The sequence below is a fragment of the Sitophilus oryzae genome, unplaced genomic scaffold (assembly GCF_002938485.1).
Source record: "Sitophilus oryzae breed Bouriz unplaced genomic scaffold, Soryzae_2.0 scaffold_247_pilon_pilon, whole genome shotgun sequence".
NCBI classification, from domain to species: Eukaryota; Metazoa; Arthropoda; class Insecta; order Coleoptera; family Curculionidae; genus Sitophilus; species Sitophilus oryzae.
The window spans coordinates 77,314-100,085 of record NW_022146804.1 but is presented as its reverse complement, the minus strand read 5'-3'; positions in this window follow the sequence as shown (position 1 = coordinate 100,085).

Sequence of the window (22,772 nt, the reverse complement as noted above, 5' to 3'; positions counted from 1 at the left end):
AAAGAAAGATGCGGTACGACCGAGTGTTATGTTAAATCAAAGCCCAATAATCACAATGAGAAACCGAGACTCTTGGTCGTCTTATTTTAATTTCCGAGCTTCTTAATTGTGGGGTACTATGGGCATCGATAAATGAGGGCGGTACCAGATACCTTATCTGCCTTGTCTTTAATCTGATTTTCTATCAGATAAAGAAATAAAATCGTAGAGATCATAATTAAAAAAACTAAATTGTTTTTAGTTAGTAGTACATGCATTTAGGCATTTAAAATGGTTTTTATATATCCGATGGTAAAGTTCTTTAATTTCGATTGTGACTTTGTCACCGATCATCAAAATTAATTTAAGGTACTTCCGAAAATTTCATTTCAGTCTTCTTTCAAGGTTTGCTAGCCATATGTGGTCCACTGGAAAAGCTTAAATTCTAAAATTCGTATCCCTCTAACCCACTGTTTTTGAGAAACTCAAAAAAATTTTGGATTCGATTTTCTGGCTGAACCGTAAGTGCCACAGAAAATTTTATGGAACAAAAAATGAAGAGAATTAAATTTTCGACATTTTTGTTCAAAAATATATTTATTTCCATAGCAACTGTTAAAGTTGCCTTATATCTATGAAAAATAGTAGACAAAATAGAACTTTAAACGCAAGGATAGATTAAATGATACTTTAACAACGAGGATAGGTTAAAAACTTTATTTCTTCTCGCACGTTTTTTAATTGGTTCCATTTTTGAAAATTTTTGTATTCCTTTTCATAAGTTATTCGGGATTTAAATGGAAGTAGTTTGGATATGGCGTTTGTCGCCTCAGCCTGAATATCTGTTGCTAATTTACTTATTTTGTTTTGAGCAATTTCTGGCTCCAATTCAATCAGCAATCGACACGAAAGAGAATTAAAAAATATTGACTCAAAACTGACAACTAAAGAGATAGCTTTATTTATTTGTAAAATTACATAGAAACCAACGCCAACCCAGCACAATATTTTTCTACTCGTAATAAATTCCTTGAAATAATAATTTCTGAATATTTTTTAAAACGTAACCCTCTATGGAAAAAAATATTGTTTTGTACACGACGATAAAATTGCATTATCGTCTTGTATAAAAATAAATAAATATAAATAAATGCCTTTATTGTCAAAAAATTTTTCAATTTGTAGACAAAGGTAAACTAACAAACAAAGTAAAAAAAAAAAGGTACACAAACAAACAAACAAAAGATAATACAAAACATTATATAAATAATATTGTCAGTCTTATTGTTAAAATAAACATTTATAAATGTTTACAATGTCAAAGAACAAAAAATTTAAAATAATATTCAAAAATATTTAGCCAGTTTATAGCAAAATATCAATGACCTCTAAATAAATTAATTTCGATGTCATTAGTAAATATAGCAATAGCAAACATTAGACCAGTGTTTTCAAGATCAAATTCGATTTTCAATTCAAATATAATTCATTTACGGCGTAGAAAGCCTTGTCTAGTAAATAAGAGTTCAATGCTTTGCGAAATGAAAAAATGATGTTATGGATTTGATTTCAAATGGCAGGTGATTGTGCATTTTTTTCGAGTTGTATAATATTGAACTTTTAACTAACTCTGAGCGTGGGGTAGGTAGATAAAGAACTTGCTCCGCGTTCCTGAGTGGATAAGTGTGAGATGGCCTTTCTTGAGAAGCTGATACATGTTTACGTATTAGGCAAACGGATTCAAATATAAATAAGGAAGGAAGAGTCAATATTCTTAATTCCTTAAAAAAGTCCCGGCAATGAGTTCTGCTGTTTAGTCCTAGTGAATATAAATAATAACTATCAATTTATTTTTCATGAAATTTCACGACTTTGTGCAGTAAAAAAACTGACTTGCCAGACCTAATATTCTCTTACAGTTTAAGTTTTTGATGTGATAAATTTCCTCTCTAAGAAATTATTTTCATAAAAAAAATTCGGTGTCGTGGTAGCACTCCGGCTCGTACAACTTGATGAGTAGTCATAAATAAGATTCACAAAGGGTGTTATTGTGAGAGGCACAAGTCTTAACTGGCGTTTTGACAGGTATTTTTTAATTTTAATCGATCCTCCGAAAGCGTCTTCTGCTCGGTGAATGAGTAGGTAGGTGTATTGAAATTCTACCTCCGCGATTATAGACTCTTGAACAGTCGAGTACTTGGCGGAACTGCACTAATGAGATGTTTATGTTAGAGAAAAGTACCGAGGGGATATATCGTGATCTTGTGAATTCATCAAAAGATTCTGTTTTGCAAATATTACAGATTGCTACGGAACTGTTCATACAACACAATATCCTCATTCATGCATTCTAACAAAATGTACGAGGCATGTTTTTTTAAGTAAGTACCGTTTTGGAATTTAAAAAAAACGTGCAAAGATATCGCAATAATTTTATTTTTACATGAAAGCCTGTACCTTAATCTACTTTTCTACATAATTTCCGTGAATATTGAGGCACTTGTCATAACGTGGCACCAGTTTTTCAATACCCTCCTCATAAAATTCTGCCGCCTGACTGGTTAACCACTGTATCACAACTCTTTTGACTTCGTTATCGTCTTGAAGACGCTGACCGCCAAGGTGTTATTTCAAGTGCAGGAATAAATGGTAGTCACTGGGCGCCAGATCAGGGCTGTATGGAGGATGATCTAGAGTTTCCCAATTAAAAGATTTGATGAGATCTTTGGTCCGATTAGCCACATGTGGACGGGCATTGTCATGCAGCAAAACAATACCCTTACTCAACTTGCCACATCTTTTGTTTTGGATTGCACGGCGCAGATTGTTCAATGTCTCACAATAAGATGCTGCATTGATTGTCTCATTGCGAGGCAAAAACTCCACTAGCAATACTCCTTTTCTGTCCCAAAAAACTGTGCACATGATTTTCCGGGCAGAAATTGTTTGCTTAAACTTCACTCTTTTGGGTGATGATGAATGTCGCCATTCCATGGACTGTTGTTTCGATTCTGGTGTGACGTAGGCCACCCATGTTTCGTCACCAGTAACAATTTTGCCTAAAAAATCTTCACCTTCATTGTAGTACTGCTCAAGGAAAGTCAATGCACTGCCTAAACGTTGGGTTTTGTGCAAATCCGTCAACATTTTCGGAACCCAACGTGAACACAATTTCCGGTAATTCAAGTTCTCGGTCACAATGCGATACAAAACACTACGAGAACATTGAGGAAAGTAGTCGCACAATGATGAAATTGTAAAGCGTCTGTTTTCTTTCACCTTTTCGTCCACTTTCTGCACCAAATCTTCATTAACGACCGAAGGACGCCCACTCCGTTCTTCATCATGCACATTTGTGCGGCCATCTTTAAATGCTCTCACCCATTTTCTTACCATTTCATCACTCATAATGTTTTGTCCGTAAACTTCACAGATCTCACGTTAAATATCGATCGGTTACGCCTTAAGCACTAAGAAATCGTATGACAGCCCGTACTTCACAATCGGCGGGGCTCACGATTGTCGGAGGCATCTTAAACACTCAATAAACAACGTATACAATGAAGAATCAGATTGTACTGGCGTCTGTGCATAGACAAGAGATGTAGGTAACCAGCGCGCATGCGCGGAACGCCGACCGTAGCGCTGCGGCGGCGGAATCGCAAAACGGTACTTACTTAAAAAACATGCTTCGTATATGTTACAGTAAAAGTTGGAAGTCAGCGATTGTTAACAATTACTAGTAAAAGCTCACATTCACTGATTTACTGAGACTCAGCTGTTTCTGAAACCAACTTTTACTAGTCAATGCTAGCATTCCCTGGACGACAACAGTGAGTTTGAAAGATTCAGCTAGCGCTGTTGCCACATGTTGTAATATCTAAGGATAACATTAAATTAGGTTAAACTTTGGCAACGTTGACAGACATCTGGCGTAAATTCGCTTAGTTTTTTGTGGTTAGGTATAATTGTTTTGTTCTCGTTGTAAAAAGCGCTGTGCGGTATTTTTCCTATGGAAGAATTTTTTTGTGAAAAATTAAGGTAAACTAGGCATTCGCGAGAATGTAATAGTGCTTGTATTTAATTTTTGCAATATAATGTAATAGCAAAAGTTAAGCGTGCAAGAGAAAAAGACATTAAGGAACCTAATTTTTTTTTTTTTTTTTTTGGAGGTGTAAAATACCCTTACGTACGGAGTGTGGGACTCAATCTCTCCTTAAGCTGTCTGGAGGACACTACCCACTAAACGTCACCCCCTTGCTCCTGCCACGTCTACCTGGACCCGCTGGACGCATCTCCTCAAGTAGCGCCGGACTGTTCCTTTTTGTCATTACCCCTGCTCTTCGCTGTATTTTGCCTCTAGTATATTTTGGGCCAGTTTTGAGATGGCTTCAAAGTTTTCTCTTCTTTCTGTTACCGATTTTAAGAAGGTATCTGCGGAGATGTTGCCACCAATCGTCATGCATGCCTCACATCTTTCCTGTTCCCATCTTGGACAAGCAAACATTGTGTGTTCTGGAGTATCATTGGGTTCAGCACAGTATCGGCATTCCGCGACTTCCCCCTTTCCAATTTTACACAGGTAACTCCCAAAATTTCCGTGGCCACTCAATATTTGAGTAAGATAGAAGTTTACCTCTCCATGCTTTCTTTTAATCCACATATTTATATTTGGGATGAGCTTATATGTCCATCTTATCTGTCCTTTTTGTGATACTTCCCATTCTGCCTGCCACTGCTGCACTGTGCGGTTTCTCTCCATCTCTCTGCTTGCCCTGGTTTGTACTTCACCCTTGAGAAAGAGTCGTTCTCTTTCTCTTGAGAGAAGATGCAAGGGCACCTGACCCGATATCACCAAGGCTGCCTCAGTTGAAGTAGTCCGATACGCCGAGCAGACCCTCAAAGCCATGACTCTCTGTGCACCTTCAAGTCTTTTTTTATTTACGTGCATATTGGTTGCTTCGTTCCACACAGGTGCTCCATACATAATAATATTCTGGCACGCATATGCTAACACTCTTCTCTTTGCTGGTGTTGGGCCCCAAACGTTTGGCAGTATTGCGGACAACGCTTTAGCAGTTCGTTGTGATTTCAGACACACAACTCCTTGATGTGCAGGCCCATCGTGAGTGCACGGTCTATGTGGAATCCAAGATAGTTGACTTGCTTTACTGGATTTATTATTATATCCTTAAAATTAAGCCTTATATGGTCAACTTTTCTCTTGCGGCTCAGTAAAATCGCCTCTGTTTTTTCCACAGCTATTTCGAGTCTGTGCTCACGCATCCATCTGGCTATGATTTTTAGTGTATCATCGACAGTCTGCATTAGGTCGAGGTCGTTTATTTTTTTTGTTTCTTTTGGTTTTTTTTGTTATTATCACAGCAAGATCATCGACGTAACAGATCAACTCTGTCCCACCTGGTACAGTAAGCTCCATGACACTGTCGTAGAATATGTTCCACAGAGTTGGCCCCAGCACCGAGCCCTGTGGGACGCCACCGAATACCTCTCTTTCATCTTCTCTATTGAGAACTATAAATCTATTATCAAGATAGCTTCTTATTATGTTCACCAAATAGCCACTTATGCCCCATCTTCTAAGTTCTTTAATAATTATTTCCCATGACGCGCAATTAAATGCATTTTTAACGTCGACTCGAAAATCAAAGCATTATGCCAAGTGGCTTTTCTTTTCACGATATTCGATATTTTTTTCATTGCATGTGTGGTAGATTTCCCCTTTACAAATCCATACTGGTTTGGATGCATACCATTTCGTTTCTTCCTAATTTCTTCCAAGAGTCGCGTATTGATGAGTTTCTCATAGACTTTCCCGATTACATCAATGAGGCAAATCGGACGATATTTTGGTGGATCATTTAGGTGCTTCCGGGGTTTCTCTATTAGGGTTAATTTGGATCTCTTCCATTCTTTAGGGAATTCATTTCTCTGAAGAAAGTTATTGAAAAATGTTCTAAAATATTCTACATTGTCCAATATAAGCGTTTTTATCACATTTGGTGGCAAATTATCACAGCCCGGAGATTTGTTAATTTTTATATCTTTGGCAGCATTTATTATATCTGAATCACAAAAAATATCACATTCTCTTATCACAGTTTGTATATTATTTGGTTGAGTCCAGGTTTGTCTCTCATATACAAATAGAGCCTTAAACTGTTTGATTTTTCATCTTCTGGGTCCATTTGAACTCTGGGTGGCATTTTTTTCAGCTGGGATCTTATCTTGCTTTGCTTGACCGTAAATACGTTCTTGTAAGTCATCGAAGATCATCGTTTCTTGAACTCTCGTTGCAATTCTGATCTTTTTTTTTTACTTCTAAAATGTTTGTTTGGATATCTTCGTTCCACCAGTACGGCATCTGGAAGTCTTCATCACAACGGACAGTCGCAGTACTTTTATGCTTTGCTGCGCGAATTATTTTTGCATTTTGTAAGCTGACATAGTTGGTGACTTGCCCGGTATGCTATATTTGAATGCTTCACTAAGCTTAACCTTATTAATTTCTCCGTATTTATACCTGAATTTTTTTCCTTGCGAGTTATCTGATGGTATTTCGGTAAAAATAAACTTGTGCTCTGTTACATCCGGATCTTCAAGGACTTGCCATATGGGTTTCATCTGCCGTAATCCATCGCATACTATTGACAGATCAATATACGATGTGCCAGATGTTCTAACCAAGGTTGGGTAAATTCCGTCATTTAGTACGGTTAGGTTATTGATCTCGCACCATTCCAGTACTTCCCTGCCTCTTCTTTCAGTGCGATTTCCTCCCCAAACTTCATGTTTGGCGTTAAAGTCTCCAGTGATCAGTAATTAAAAGGAACCTAGTGACTATGAACTTATTACACGTTTTGATATGCTTTTGAAGTAGCGGGTTTGAAACAACGAACAGCTCCTGTTGAAGAAAATTCGGGCATACTTTATTTTGTCCACGACGAAGAACTTTATTAAAAAACTTTGTGTCAATAGTAATCTTATGTTTATGAATGTTTTTTAATTGTTTTGTACGCTTTAAAATGTTTAATATATTTCCCTTTTAATATTTAGAAGGTTATGTCGTTATTTTCTATAATGTTTAATAAATATACTAAAGAAGTAAATTGTAATTTTAAGATATGTGGATCAGCTTGAATATTGAGGTGATCGAACATTCTTAAAAGTCTAATTTGTTCTAACTTCCATCAACATTCTCCCTCACCACACTCGCCCTGTACAATAGAATAACCTTTACTGGCAACCTTTAGTAAATGTTACTTTCACTAGTGAATGTTAGAAGTTACCAGGAAAAGTCGACAAATCTCCTAGTGAATGCTAATAATAATTGAATTTCCGACTTTCACTGTAACATATAACAATATATAATATATAGAACACCTCTATAGAGTAAAGCTAAGCAATAACGGCGAATGAAGATTCTGTGAAGAAAATGGAGAAACACCAAAACAGCCTTTTTTATTACATAAATTCCTCCTCCCTAAAACTCTTCCTATTTTCCTGGTCTTAAAATTGAGCAAGTTCAAACAATTTTTTTTTAAAATATTTCTTGATTAATGATGTGGTTGTAAACGAGAAACGTAACGTTTAATAAAATTGTTTACCACAAAATACCCACCAAAAAAGATCATTTGTTTCCACGCACAGTTGATCAACTAATTGCATTTTAATTGCGTTCAATTTACAGCCTTTTATTTACTTTAATATTAAATGATTTTTTCTTCTGCCAGCTTAATTTATGTACGGGGCACCTGCTGAAGTTAGATCAAGACTTTATAATGACCTCTGTGTTTTTTTTTATGAATAGAAGAAAAGATAACTTTTTTACCAACGGATGATTGCAAGGTGTATATTATATGGTTTATTAATATGGAAAATGTTTTCGACCGTTGAACGTTTCATTTTTTTATTATACATATTATACCGCTTAGTTTTTGAAGAAGAATGGGAAAACTTAACACAATATGTTTGTAGCCATGAGATGTAATGCAAATTATTAACTATTTTTTATTATTTATGTAAACATTTTATAATTAGCATAGTTTAATAAAGTTCCTTTTTTTACATGGGACTACCTATGTCCCGCGTTCCAATGCACCACACTGTATGCCTGACACTTTTGTTAAGTAATTTTTTCTTAAAAAAAACACGCTGTATCTAAACTATTGTGGTACTCAGTAAACAAATTAACAGTACACAAATCAGCACCAATTCAAACTTGTCAAAATATTGCGGTTACCAAGAAACCACCAAAAACATTTCCTCGTAACCTGCCTCATCTTTTTTCCGCTTAACTATATCGCTAAGCAGCTGTAAAACGACGCGTACCACCCTCTTCAAATGGGTGACTTGGCGAAAAACGGTACGATGGCAGCGGCAGTACGATTGCCCACCGATAATCCCATTTTAAATCAGGCCCGTGACGCTGCAAAACATCAACGTATACGCTCAAACACGCGGAGGATCATGGGTGATGAAAATTTTCTATTATGAAGCGGCTACCGATGATCTTCGATAAGTCAGGGATATGAATCCGTTTAATAGTTTTTTTTTATTTTATATCAGTTTTTATGGGTTGGGTGTAGTAGTTATGATGGAAATGGACTGGTCTAAATTGTTGTTGTGTTCTGGGAACTCTGTATCCTTGGTTATGCATAGGCTCAGGACATATAGAAGATCAACAAACAACAAGCACTCACAAAACAAACAAAAGCACAAAAAAAATACAAACAACAAAAAATACACAATACAAATAATACAATTCAAAAAAAATTAAGTCATTATCAAAAAGAATATACATGGATAATTGCAGAACAGTACGCAGTAAATAGATATAATTTTAGAGTTACAAAATATTAAATACTTGACCTTTGACCAGTGTGTGAGATGATCAAAATTTTAAAATTCAAAATTGTTCATAATTAAACATCAACAAAAAGTCGTTTACAGTATATAGGGCTCTCTCCAGTAAGTATGATTTTAGAGCATTGCGAAATGCGGGAAAGAATGAAAGCGACTTGATATTCAAAGGCAGATGATTGTACATTTTTTTGGCATTGTACAGTATTGAACCTTTAACTAGTTCTGAGCTCGGGGTTGGCGGATAAAGATCGTGCTCCGCATTCCTAAGTAGATAGTTATGAGATGGTCTTTCGGGAATAGCAGATATGTGCTTGCGGATTAAGCAAACGGATTTAAGAATGAATAAAGAAGGAAGAGTCAGTATTTTGAAATTTTTAAAGAAATTCTGGCAGTGTTTCTACTGTTCAGTCCCAATAAATATCGAACTGCTCTCTTTTGAAGTCTGAAAATAAGATCAAATTTTGTTGCGCAGCAAGTACCCCAGAACGGAAGGGCATAACGAAGATGTGACTCAAAAAGGGCATAATAGGCTATTCTAGAGGTTGAGAAGTTAAGTTCCTTAGAAACTGACTTAGCGTAAAACAGGCAGCGCTTAATTTCTTTGATAGAGCTTCGATGTGAAAGTCCCATTTTAACGAGTTGTCTACAACAAGTCCTAAGAATTTTACAGAGTCCACGACGTCAATAGTGGTGTTATTAAGTACAAAAGGTTGTATAGTACTTTTATATGACAAAACTTTAGTTTTTGATAGGTTGAGGCATAGGAGATTAGAATCGCACCAAGATTTAATGGTGCGTAAGTCACTGGAAATAGTATCATATAGTGCCGCAACATCTGGGCCGCTCCAAGTGAAACTAGTATCATCCGTAAAGAGGCAGATTTTACCGCTAATGTCTAGATTTGCAATGTCGTTGATAAACACCAGAAACAAAATAGGGCCAAATACTGAACCCTGAGGGACACCACATTCTATAGGCTTACAAGAAGACATAGACGTATCAATCCTCACAAGCTGTCTTCTGTTGCCAAGATATGACTTAAGCCATTCGAGCGGCACTCCCCTGAAACCATAGTATTGCAATTTGTTAATTAAGATATTATGATTTACACAATCGAAAGCCTTAGAGAAATCACAGAAAATTGTAGCTGTAGAGTGATGGTTATTCAGGCTAGAGTATACATTATTAAAAAGGTCGAACATAGCATCATTTGTGCAACTGTTACTTAGAAATCCAAATTGATGGGTAGTAAGTATTTTATATTTAAGGAGAAAAGATAAAAACCTTTTTTTAACCAATCTTTCAATGATCTTAGACAATGTGGGTAGGAGTGCAATTGGGCGATAGTTCGAAGCTTCATCTTTATCTCCTCCTTTATACAGAGGAATAATTATTGCTGTCTTAAGGCAGTTTGGAAAAACTCCTCATGTTAATTTTAAGAGTGTCTTTTATTGGCTCCCCTATAGATTTTTGAAGAAAATTTTAATGCAACTCTTTAAAGTACCAAATTAGATCAAACCGTTTTTAAATTATTTGCAAAAATAGGTCCTTATAAATTTGTACAACGGTAAAACACAAAACACCAACATTGATGCATTTTTGAAGCATTGAAGACTGAAACATTTTAAAACAAATCCTGGGTCATTCAACAAAGTTGAAGTGGTAATATTTTTGCCAGCTGTATAACAAACAGTTTAAATTAAATACAGGAACCTACGTTGTTAAAAGTATTTTTTCTACAAACGTCAAAAAATGACAAGGTTCGCGAATCGATAGCAATGTGCGAAGTGACACTTTTTTTCATTTTCCTACGTTACCTTGACACGGTGCGCGAATTTCGTACACTGCATGTAAATTATATGGGATTTTGGAATTTTGATTTTCGGAAAATGAAGAACTAAATCATAACTAATTATTTGTTTCGAAATATTCAAGAATAAACAAAGAACAAATATCAAACTTAACACTAATGCATATTCTAGTTATTATTTACAATATTAACATTAATAGTACAACCAGTACACGAACCAATATTTAATCCCAAACTAGATAGTTCCGATTTTGCTTGAGATATGGGGGTTTTGGGACTTGAGACACTATCCAATTTTGATGTAGAGGTACTTGATCCCGGTATTTGACACTCTAAAATTTTATTTGATATTTGAATTTTATTGTTGATATTCCATCCTCCGTGGCGCACGGTGGTGCCGATTGAAGAATCGTTGGCCAAAACCTTCAAAGATATATGGATCAACCAAAAATATATAGAATTTAACAGTTTTTGCTTAATTGAATTTCTAGGTAGCCAAAATTTTAGTTAATTAAATTATACTTCACGTATATACCCAGCATATTAGCTCATCAATATAATGTGAGAAAAAATACCCGAATGACAAAACTTTTACACCTTTGCCTTGCAAGCCATTTCGAATATTGTTGTCTTGTGGCATGTCTGTGTGTCTGTCTGTCTGTTTATCGGTCTGTTTGATATATTTTTTTATCCGTATGTAACCAACAACTTTGATAAAAAAATAAATATTGTTTTTGGATACTAGTTTTGAAGAAGTAAAAAAATAATTATTTTCAATCGTGGTCTCACATGTCTCAAAATGAGTAGTCGGCAAGTAATCAAGAAAGTACGGGCTAGATTTTTCGAGTACCTATTACAGGCATCTAAAAATTAATTTCGGATAATGGGGGGGTTCCAAAAATTTTAATAACCATTTCTGAGAAAGGGTGGTTTTGGGTGCTGGAATTTTTTTTCCTTCTATTTTTTGGATTGGAGCAACTAAAAGATTTGAAATTTAGCGTTATGTAATGTGTTAGGTTAGGTTAGTTAAAAATAATTTGTTTAAATGCTTAAATTTTTAAAATCGGTTCATTATTTTAGTACATATCATAGTTTGAATTTACGTGCGGATATTTTAATAAGTTAAGCCGCCATCTTGAAATTTTAAACTGTCATATTTAGACTAAAACGTAATATTTTTAAACATATTGCCTTACTTCAAATCTCCATGTTGTTCCATTAAAAAGATAAAAAAGGAGTGGGGACATTGTATATTATCTAAGCCTCGATCTAAGCACTAATTCAGTTAAAACCCACAAAATTTGTAGATTTGAGGTGGGGTGGGACTGAAGGGTCTAGGACCCTTAGACCCCCTAACAATGTGCTTCATTACAGGCTATTCATGAGTATCAGATTTTATTAAAATCACACGAACTTAATCTAAATAAATCATAAAGACCTATAGTATCTATTACTCAAAGTATACCAGGGACATACTTACATTTAAAAATATATTTTTTAAAGTTGCGCAAAGTTACGCAAGATGGTAACAAATACATGAAGGGTAATGTCCAATCTTATAAAAAACATCGGCCAATAAATTGGGCAACTTTGGGCACTCAACAAAACTCAAGGTTAAATAGCATATTTTATTTTTTATATTATACTAATTTATTAATTAATTTAGTATGCATCAGTGAAAAGGTTTTTTTTTCAAAATATAGCTAGAAATAGTCAAGTAGTATTGTACTTCTATAAAAAATGCAAAAAATTAATTGTATTTAAAAATTAACCAAGAAATTTTACTTATTATTCGGGCCCTACAAATTGCAATTATTATACACGGTAGAACTAAACCTTCGACATTACAGCCCTTCACTGGTTACAGATTGCTTCCAAAAATTTTTTCTGTGCATAATATAATATTTAGGTCTTTTCTGTATTCTATGGTCATCAAAACTTTTTGAAAAAGCAACTTCTGTTTTATAAGGTTCTGGCCGCAAAAATGGCAATCGGCCCCACTGTGTGGCGCTTCAAACTAAATATATCACCTCCTGCATTAGCAAGGAGTGTGACCGAAATCCTCCGGAAACAATGCCCAGTGTAGGCCTCATAATCTGGCAGCTTCAAGTGTTTTGCTGTCATGCAAGGCATCTTACCAATAAAATTTATGCCGACCACTTGGTTAACATATCTTTTATTTTGATATTTTTAAAACAATCTGCGACTGGTAGCATTTCCTGGACGAAGAGTTGCGTTATTTTCGGTAAATCTCAATATAATTCAAATTTGACACTTTAAAGACTCGGCCTATGTTTGTTTTGTATCGGGTACTTTAACGATCAAAAATTGAATGTTTATCTTCTATGTTAAGCAGTTTAAGTTTGTTAAGTTATCTCCTAGGTTAAAGCACCAGAAATACCAAGTATTAAAACGACCTAAAAGGAAATAAAATAACTATTTATTGTAATTTAAAAAAATCTGTTTATTTTTAAATAGGGATCATGTTTTTAAACACTTATTTTCTAAAAATCAAATATTTTGACCTTAAAAAAACGATCATCATCCAGTTAATAACTCAAACAGTCTGTTTCACAAAAGTGACAAGTGATTTCATAACAAATAACACAAAGAAAAACACGCAATTCGAGAGGTTTATCACACACGCTGCCGCCCTATCTACCTGAAGGGCTTCTTTAGGGGCCGCACCAGCTTTTTACAACGTATAAACAGGGCATTATGAGGGATGATGCTATTTTCTCTTTCTTCAGTGTTGTCGTAACTACCTGTTACGAGGTTGTCGTTTTGTCGGTAGGCGATTTAACACAAATTCAAAACTCACGCCCTATTAATTTTTGGATTCGGGTTTGGCTAAGTCAGGGGCGTAGTGACTTGTACAGGGTGTTATATAAAATGAAAAAAATCGAGATTTTTTTAATTTTTTTGATTTAACGGATTTCACAAATAGAGTGGAAAATTTCTGGATACTTTTCCAATCTATCTTTCAATCCGAACTTTAGGATTGGAGACGCGGCTTAATTTACATACGAACTTGGAATTTTGATTAGACTACACAATTTTCTTAATAATTACAAAATATATTGCGATGTAAAAGTCATAGAATACCATATTACTTTTTTTTGGGGTGAGAATCATCATTATTTATCACATACAGTTTCTTCGGCTGCATATTTCGCAGATAAAAATAAGTAAAAAAGGTCGTTTAAATATATGTCCTAAAATGCTCAGTTTCGGAGATACAGGGTGTAGAAGTTTCTTTTTTATTCCGATTTTTTCCAAATAATTCCTGAATCGTCAATATTTGGATGAAAATGGTGTCTGGGAATTTTTTTGTTTAGGTTAGTTAATTTTATTTTGATGTCAATATGGCTCCTATTTGTAGGGGGCGCCACCGACATGTGTTTTAACCGTTTTAAAGAGTAATCACTTTTCGTACGTATCTGTAATCTACTGGGTGAAAAAATATACATTTACGAGATTTTTTACTTAAAAAATGTCTCAACATGTTTAATTTATGTCAATGATGATAAATATTGATAATTTCGGATCCAAATACTCGTAACGGTTTTTACCAAGTGACCTTTTTTCGGTAAAAAACGTCGTAAATGTATATCTTTTTACTCAGTAGTTTTATACAGGTACAGACGAAAAGTTGTTACTCTTCAAACCAGTTAAAAATATGTAGGTGGCGCCCTCTACAAGTAGGAGTTATATTGTTATTAAAATCAAGTTTCTAATGTCAAAAAACTCGCGAACACCAATTTTCATCCAAATATTGACGTTACTTCAGAAAAAAATTGAAATAAAATTGAAATAAAATTGAAACTTCTACACCCTGTATCTCCGAAACTACGCATTTTAGGACGTACATTTATACTACCTTTTTTCTTCTTTTTATCTGCAGAATATGCTGCCAAAGTTTTCGGAATACAGTTCGGACCACCCTGTAGAATGACACTTCATCTAAAGAAAAAAAAACATTCGACCAATGTGTACAATCTGTCATGGCCGTATTTTCAAGACCCAGTTCACTAAAATTGGTACATCCAAAAAAAAAATATCAACATTTGAATGATTTTTTTAATATTCTTCCATCTCATTATTTTTAACAATAGGAAAAGAAAAATTGTATTAATTGAAGAATACAGTCCTTATATTTTCGCCTCAATTAGGAAATTTTAAAAGAAAATTAATATTTTCAATTTTCTGTTACTGTTACGATATTTTCCATCATTGATATATTAAAAAAAATCTTGTCTGTATTTAAATGATTCAATATAAAAAAAAATTATCGAAATATATCAGTGAAGAACCTCTCAAAACACTCAACCCTATCCATCATGTCTCCCCTACTATCTACGCCTCTGACCATTAAACCTAACACCTTATTAATTCTGGAGAAACCGACATCTTTGACAGGCATTGTGCCGATGCGTGTTATTCCCCATTGTCTACACGAAAATAAAATAAAATACTTTTCTACTATTCCTGATATTTCTTTTGACTTTTGCCTCCTTTCATCTAGTGTTACCGATGATTTTGTCTGTGCTCTGTTGCTGCCTCTTCTTCTTCGGGGGTTCTCGATTTGATTTTTAATAATTTGAACGATTTCTGATGACTCATCCGGGTATAATAATGATAAAAATAAAGGTTAGGTAGCGCTGAAATCGTTTGGATGGGGATCTGATTTTCGTTAATCTCTTTTCTTTAATTCTCGTTTATACGTAATGGAACAAATTTTTGTAAAAAAGGTACATAAGTATACTCTGTAGCTAGAAATCTAACATAATAATACAATAATTTTATAGACCTACTTCCCCATTCGTTTGGCTTTTATACTAAATTTTTCACCCTAATAGATCAGCTATTTGAGATAAGTCCTCTTATAATACCGCTAGCGGGCTACGTCTGCATACATGCATACTTAGTTTACTCACACACACGTATTGAACGTGTGGGTGAGATATGGGCATCTTGATGAGAGCTATTTAATATTCACCGTCCATCATCGGCAGGGTATTTATCTTCTTCCATGATAAATGTCTTTTATATGTCATTATTACCGGTATTTTTTCATGGTGCTTCGATTGATGGCGATATGCCAAAGTCGAGATTTAAAACCAGCGTCTACAAGGAATGAATATGAGAAGATGGAATAAATTTAGGAGTTACAAAACTTGTTAAAGAGAGAATTAGTATATTTTGATTTATTAATATATTTCTTCCATAGAAACTGTTAATATTGCCTTATATCTATCAAAAATAGTAGATAAAATAGTACTTTAACCGCAAGTGTAGATTAAATGATACTTTAACAGCGAAGATAGGTTAAAAACTTTATTTCTTTTAGCACGTTTTTTAATTGCTTCCATTTTTGAAAATTTTTGTATTCCTTTTCATAAGTTATTCGGGATTTAAATGGAAGGAGTTTGGATATGGCGCACTGAAAAAAAGGATCTCTCAGTCGAAATGAATATGACTTTGATCCAAAAGATTGGCGCTTTTCAATAGGGCCAAGAACGACGTTTCTTTACCCAAAGCATTAACTATCTTTTCATATGCTTTAAAAAATTACTTTAGAGAATAGAAGAATCTATCTGTCCAAAGTATTTCACTCTTGACCCAAAATGAATATGCAAAGAAGTTCTTGCTACAAGAACAATAGTCTCTTTGATTCATGCAAAAATTCTTGATTAGAAAGGGACATTTCTTGATTAAAGAGACACTTTTCTGACTCAACTAAAATTTATTTTGATCTAAGAGAAGTCTATACATCATATAGAGGCATATTACGAGGTATATTATTTTCTGATAAATTTAGGTTTTCCTGGTCTGTAGTAAGTAAAGTGATATTATTTTCCTCGATACTAGTTATTTCTGCTTCTTCACTCCTTGGTATTTTTTTGGGGTGGTTCATCACTCTACAAATTACAAAGAAATGTTACATCACGATTTCAAAGTAAAGCAAATAAATTATTAAAATTATAAGCTTTGGTCACATTTTGAATTTTTTAATACGACGACTTGTAATTCTAAAATTTTTGTAATTATTTGCATACAAAAATCGATACCTATATTCATATTCTTTCTATAATCGCGATTTCATCGCTCGTGAATTAATTTTTTCGGTGGACGATAAAATACCATTTTATCGTCTTGTATAAAAAATAACTATTATTAGTTGCCTTTCTCACCTGGGATCTGGGATTAGTAGGTATGAATCAAAACAATCTGTATTAAAGAGAACACACAGTCAATTGATTCACAAACAACTATTTAGCAATAAATTTTCAAATGAAACAATCAGGTCGATGCGCCCCCAGCAGACTTTAACTCTATAATTAACTATTTTTAGTATTTTTTTTTTCGTACTACTCGTATCTATGCACTCTGTATCGTTCCGTTGCAGCTATTTAAACAATTCCAGCTACTAGTACTGATACGGCGCACATTTATCAAATCCGCGTACGTTTCCGCCCTAGATGCCGTGTGTTATTAGTGGTACTCGGTACTCGGTAAACACTACGAGCCCCGTAGCTACACAGGGCCGTACTGGCTTATTAGCTGGGTCGTTTAGGTATGGTATGTACTTATATTAAGCTGTAGAAATTTCAATATACTATCTAATAACATTAATAAAACATTTTACAGTCCAAAAATGTAAATAAAATACAAAGTTCTTCAAACGAGGAATAGTATATTATATACAGGGTGAATCTTAAATAAGTGCAAATATTTTCAGGGCCAGCAGATCGCTATAAAAGAAACATATTTTCTTTTGCCGTTTTAAGCGAGTTAAGCGAGTAAAGTCCAAAATAACCGAGTTATTTTACTTTGAAAATGAAAAAAAATGATTTTTTACTTTAATTTTGAGAACCACTGTATCTTTTCTGGGGTGTCTTTCTTGTTAATTTCATCTACTACCTATGTTTTTATAATATCAAAAAATTATGTAGCATAGTATACAGTATGTCTCCGGATTGCCTTTACAAGAGGAAAATCTTTTTAGTGTTCCGTACCCAAAGGATAAAAACGGGAACCCTATTACTAAGACTTCGCTATCCGTCCGTCCATCTGTCACAAAGGTCTATCTTATGAACCGTTATAGCTAGACAGTTGAAATTTTTACAGATAATGTATCTATGTTGCCGCTATAAGAACAAATACTAAAAACAGAATTAAATAAATGTTTATAAATAAAAAAGTACTTTCACTAATCATTATCTTTTAAGTAAGAATTTTCTACAAGTTCTCGGTGGCCGCGTGGTTAAAGCGTTAGGACTTTACGCTGCTATGACGTTGGAGCCGTAGTAAGGCAGGTTCGAATCCTAGTCAAGGCGATTTTTTTAATCGTTTTTTTTAATTTTTACATATTTTTACATATTTATTTTTACTTTTTACATATTTATTATTGATTAATACAATTTTTAGCAATGTGTTTCTTCATTTTTTTTTAAATTACTTATACGCGCACTCAAAATTTCAGCTAAATCGGAAAAAAAGTTTATAATAATATAGTGTCTAATGTTGTATACATAATAAATGGTACGGAACCCCTCGTGTTGAGACCCCCCACTTGACCAATTTTTTTTATGTTCTCTAAAACGGTATGCAAACATTTTTATGAAGAATGCATTTTTCTCAAAATGTCAATGATAAAAAAGTTTTTCCTCTTGTAAAGACAAGCCGGGGACGCACTGTATAGCAAAGTAGTACAGTAAAACCCCGGTTATCCGAGGTAACGGGGGGGGACACCCTCCTCGGATAACTGAAAACTCGGATAATCCGGATTTATTAAAAAATAAGCACCAATACGTACTTTAAACGGTTTATTAACATTTTTAACATGTAAATACATAAGTACCTACATATGTAGATACTATCTACATTATAAAACAGTGAAATAAGTATCTATGCGCTACTGTTTCATATTGCATCTTTTTTTTTCTCGCTGCCATGTTTCTCCATTCCAGGGATACACCTGTTAAGAAGAAGCAAATCCGCTGGGGTTGCCTCTGACTGTTGTTCGATATACCTCAGAGCTGTTTCCAGAGAAGCAAAACCTTCTTGATGGGTAATCTTAGTGGAAGGCTGTTCATCCACCTCTTCGTCATATAGTTATCGTCATCTGATTTTTCGGTTTCCCGAAAGGCTTTCGCTATTTCTTCAATATTCATTTCTTCTTCTAAATCATCTGCTGTAACCCATTCATCAACGTCTTATCTTGTCACATTTTCGCAACCTTTTAAGTTTTGCATTAATTCTAATAAACTTTCTTCTTCTTCTGTCTCGTTTAAATTTGTACAGGACATTTCCATCCAGAACTGCCGGTAAACCTATCTATCTCTGGAAATTGCTTACTAATCGTTATTGTTTTCTGCTGCAAAATGGGACCTGACAGAGACACACCTTTTGATCTTTGCTGAGTAAACCACCTGAATAAAGCTTCGTTAACTTTTTTTATAGTCGCCTTTTTTATGTATTTTCTTCGACGAAGAGACTTGTTTTATACACCATTCTTCTATTTTAGTGCGGTTTCTGTTCCAATCTCCAACTGTTACCTCACCTACCCCATAATCTCGTGCAACAATTTTAATTGTCTCTCCTGCTTGAAGTCTCCTAATTGCTTTTAATTTATCTTCAATAGGAACGAGAATTCTTTTACGTTTGTTGCGTTCCATTATAATACGACAAACGAAAATTTAAACAAAGCAGTTGGTATACACTTAATTAGAACTCCAACCAGATAAATCATGCGAGTACATACGTATGCTACTTCTCCGTAGTGAACGCAATAACGAACTGCATTCACTCAAATTTACATGCTAAAAGAGTCCAAAAATATAAATAAGGGGAACCATTCACACGAGCCAAGGGGATACCCCGTCGGTCCCAACGATTTTAAACAGAAATATGTAAATATACTTATACATATAGTATATTTTAGAAGCTCGGTTAATACGGAGCATAGACGCGCGACCTCGGATAATCAGGGTCTTTAGATTTGATCGGTTAATCCGGAGCTCGGATAATTGCGACTCGGATAATTGGGGTTCTACTGTATATTCAAATCTACAAAAATATTGAAATATATAGAAAATGGATCAATCGAAATTTAAACAAAAAAAAAGAGTAAAAATGAAAGAACAAAAAAAAGAACGTAAGGAAAATTTGAAAAAAAACTAAAAAAACTACTAAAATGTAAAAAAAATATTAAACAAGAAAAATTAAGCAAAAAAAATGAGAAAAGAGAAAATAAACAAATACATATAAACAGGGACAAGAAAATCAACTAAACTAGATCCTTAAAAGAAAAATAAATAAACAAAATGTGTAAAAAATGGCAAAAGGAAACGACAGTAAGTTATCCTATCTTTAACCGGTAATTATCAGTTAAAAGAATGAGATATATATCGAACGGATAAACGTTCCCCATGCCTATGGCATATGGGAACATCAATACGTTACCATTAGAGCTACAATTAAAATAATATCAAGTAGCGCTGTGCTTCTATCTCGCTCGTTCACGACGATGCGGTAATTATATTAATACACACACAGATAAAATGTGCACATTCAGAGGAAACACCAGATAAATAAATTATTTGTGGGCTGCATTTCAATATTTTTTTTTTAATTCCTTGATAGTAATTTAATTTTAATAATTTATTATTCTTCAACAAAAACTGCTACTAAGGGTTATCTGGATTGGTGGTACTTTGTTTACACGGAATCCGAACCGCGGACCTTGGCATATAATTGTGAATGGCCTACCGACTTGACGAGTGTCTAAATCGACTCATACTCACGAGGTATCCAATCTCATCCGGCTTCTAACTGGTATACGAATGAGCAGTTTGTATGAATAGATTTTTACAATATTGTACGACAGAGTTTCCAGACGTTCACCCGTCCATACACTCACATCGCCTTGCGTCGCTTACCTTCTATGATCTACCGGGAACCGATGTTTCGACGTAGTCAATAATATACAGGGTGGTCCGAACTGTATTCCGAAAACTTCGTCCAGTATATACTGCCTATAAAAATAAGTAACAAAGTTCGTATAAATGTATGTCCTAAAATGCTTAGTTTCGGAGATACAGGGTGTAGAAGTTTCATTTTTATTTCGATATTCGAAGTAACGTCAATATTTGAATGCATATTGATGTCTGAGAGTTCTTTGATATGAGAAATTTGATTTTGATGTTAATATGACTATTATACTTAATAGTCATACTTATATTATTACTCTGTATATTTATTTATGTGTTTACGTGTTTACACACAGTTTTTTGATTTTTTAAACTTTACAAAGAATAGAGTATTAAATATAAAAAATATAAATAAAACTTAACACATTTTTTGTTTACCTCTAGTTTGTATGTCTTGGAATATTTTCGTTTTTTTGTCTATGAATATGAGTTTTCTAGGTATTTTTACTAATAGGAATGGTAAATCCATGATTGTTCTCAAATTTTACTCTTTATCGAAAACAACTCTTGTTCGAAATCGAAGAAAGTTTGTTTTGATTATTCGAGCGGCATATAAATTATTATTCAAATGCGACTTGGAACAATCAGAGGTAATTTACCAACGCGTTCGAGGCTTTTAATGTCCGATATAAAAGCTCGAAATCGTCACCGAATCTACATAAAAGATTTATCGTTTATAGGCGATGCGTTGTTTTCACCCGTGTGAGAGGTGGATAGTGACTACTAACCACAACAGCGCCATTACGGCTCTATAATGAGCCCAGCGCCTAATTTATTTGAAATAACATCAGAGAAATAAGTAGACATAGAGGTGTTTAATCAATAAACTTGTAGGATATAATATACAGAGTATGTTCCGAACTGTATTCCGCGAACTTCGGCAGCATATTCTGCAGGTAAAAATAAGTAAAACAGTTTGTATAAATGTATGTCGTAAAATGCTGAGTTTTGGAGATACCGGGTGTTGAAATTTCATTCTCTCCATTTGTTTCGTTAGTTTTTCCGCAAATGATATGAATAGGTAGGTAACAAACTGAACATTGATAAGTATCTGAAATTTCTTTTTCGCATATTGTACAAAATTTTTTCTCTCGTTGATCTTCATCATGTTTATCTTCACTTTCGTCTGAATTCTTCTGATCGCACAACTTTTGCAGTTCTTCTTCTGTTTCGATGTTAGACAAAAGTTCTTCAGGAAGTGACGAATCCTTGAGACCGATCTTCTGAGGCGCACCGAACATAGCTTCATAAAGACTTTTCATTATTCCTGCATGCAGAGAACGATTTTTATTGCTTTGCACGAATCGCAGCCCCTCAAACTTTTCGGCTAACCATGTAACCAGCATGTCCCTTACATCTTGATTTGATCTCTCTATGGACCCTTGACTCTGCGAGTGGCGAGGTTTTCCATGGACCAGCTATAATCCGGGCCACATTTCAACAAGATTTTTGATTATACGGTTTGCAAATTCTCTACCATTGTCGCTTTGTAGAATCATAGGTGCGCCCAATAAACAGAAAATATCTAATAAATGATAGGTAACTTCTTCAGCTGTCTTTGTTTTCAATGCTCGTAGTACGGTGAATTTTGTTAAATGATCCTGATAGGTTAGGATGAAACGAAATTCTTGGTCTGGTTCACTTTGCATATCAATTAAATCTACTTGACAGCGAGAATTCATTTTATTTGCCAGAACGCGTTTTGACCATATTTTCCGTCCATTGGCCGAAATCGGTGTTTGCTCCTAACATATATATAATAGCTCTAAAAGCCTAAAAAGCTCATGGCTTGATTGGTTATCTTTTTCCATTTTTTCAGTACATTATAAACGCATTGTACTCTTCTTACGTACGGAAATCTCGACCCTGAAGACTAATCTTTGCTAGCCTTTAGTATCTTAAAAAATATAAATTAAATATAAAGAAACAACAAAATTATTAAAGTAAACTACTAAAACAAGTTCTCTCCAACACAAAATCGTTCTTATTAAGCCATTCAAGCGGTTTTTTTCAGCTCAACCCATTCAGACAATGTACTTTACGATCAAACCCATTCTTTTCTGTACGTTTAGTGTTCCCAGCCCACGAATATTAAGCCTTGC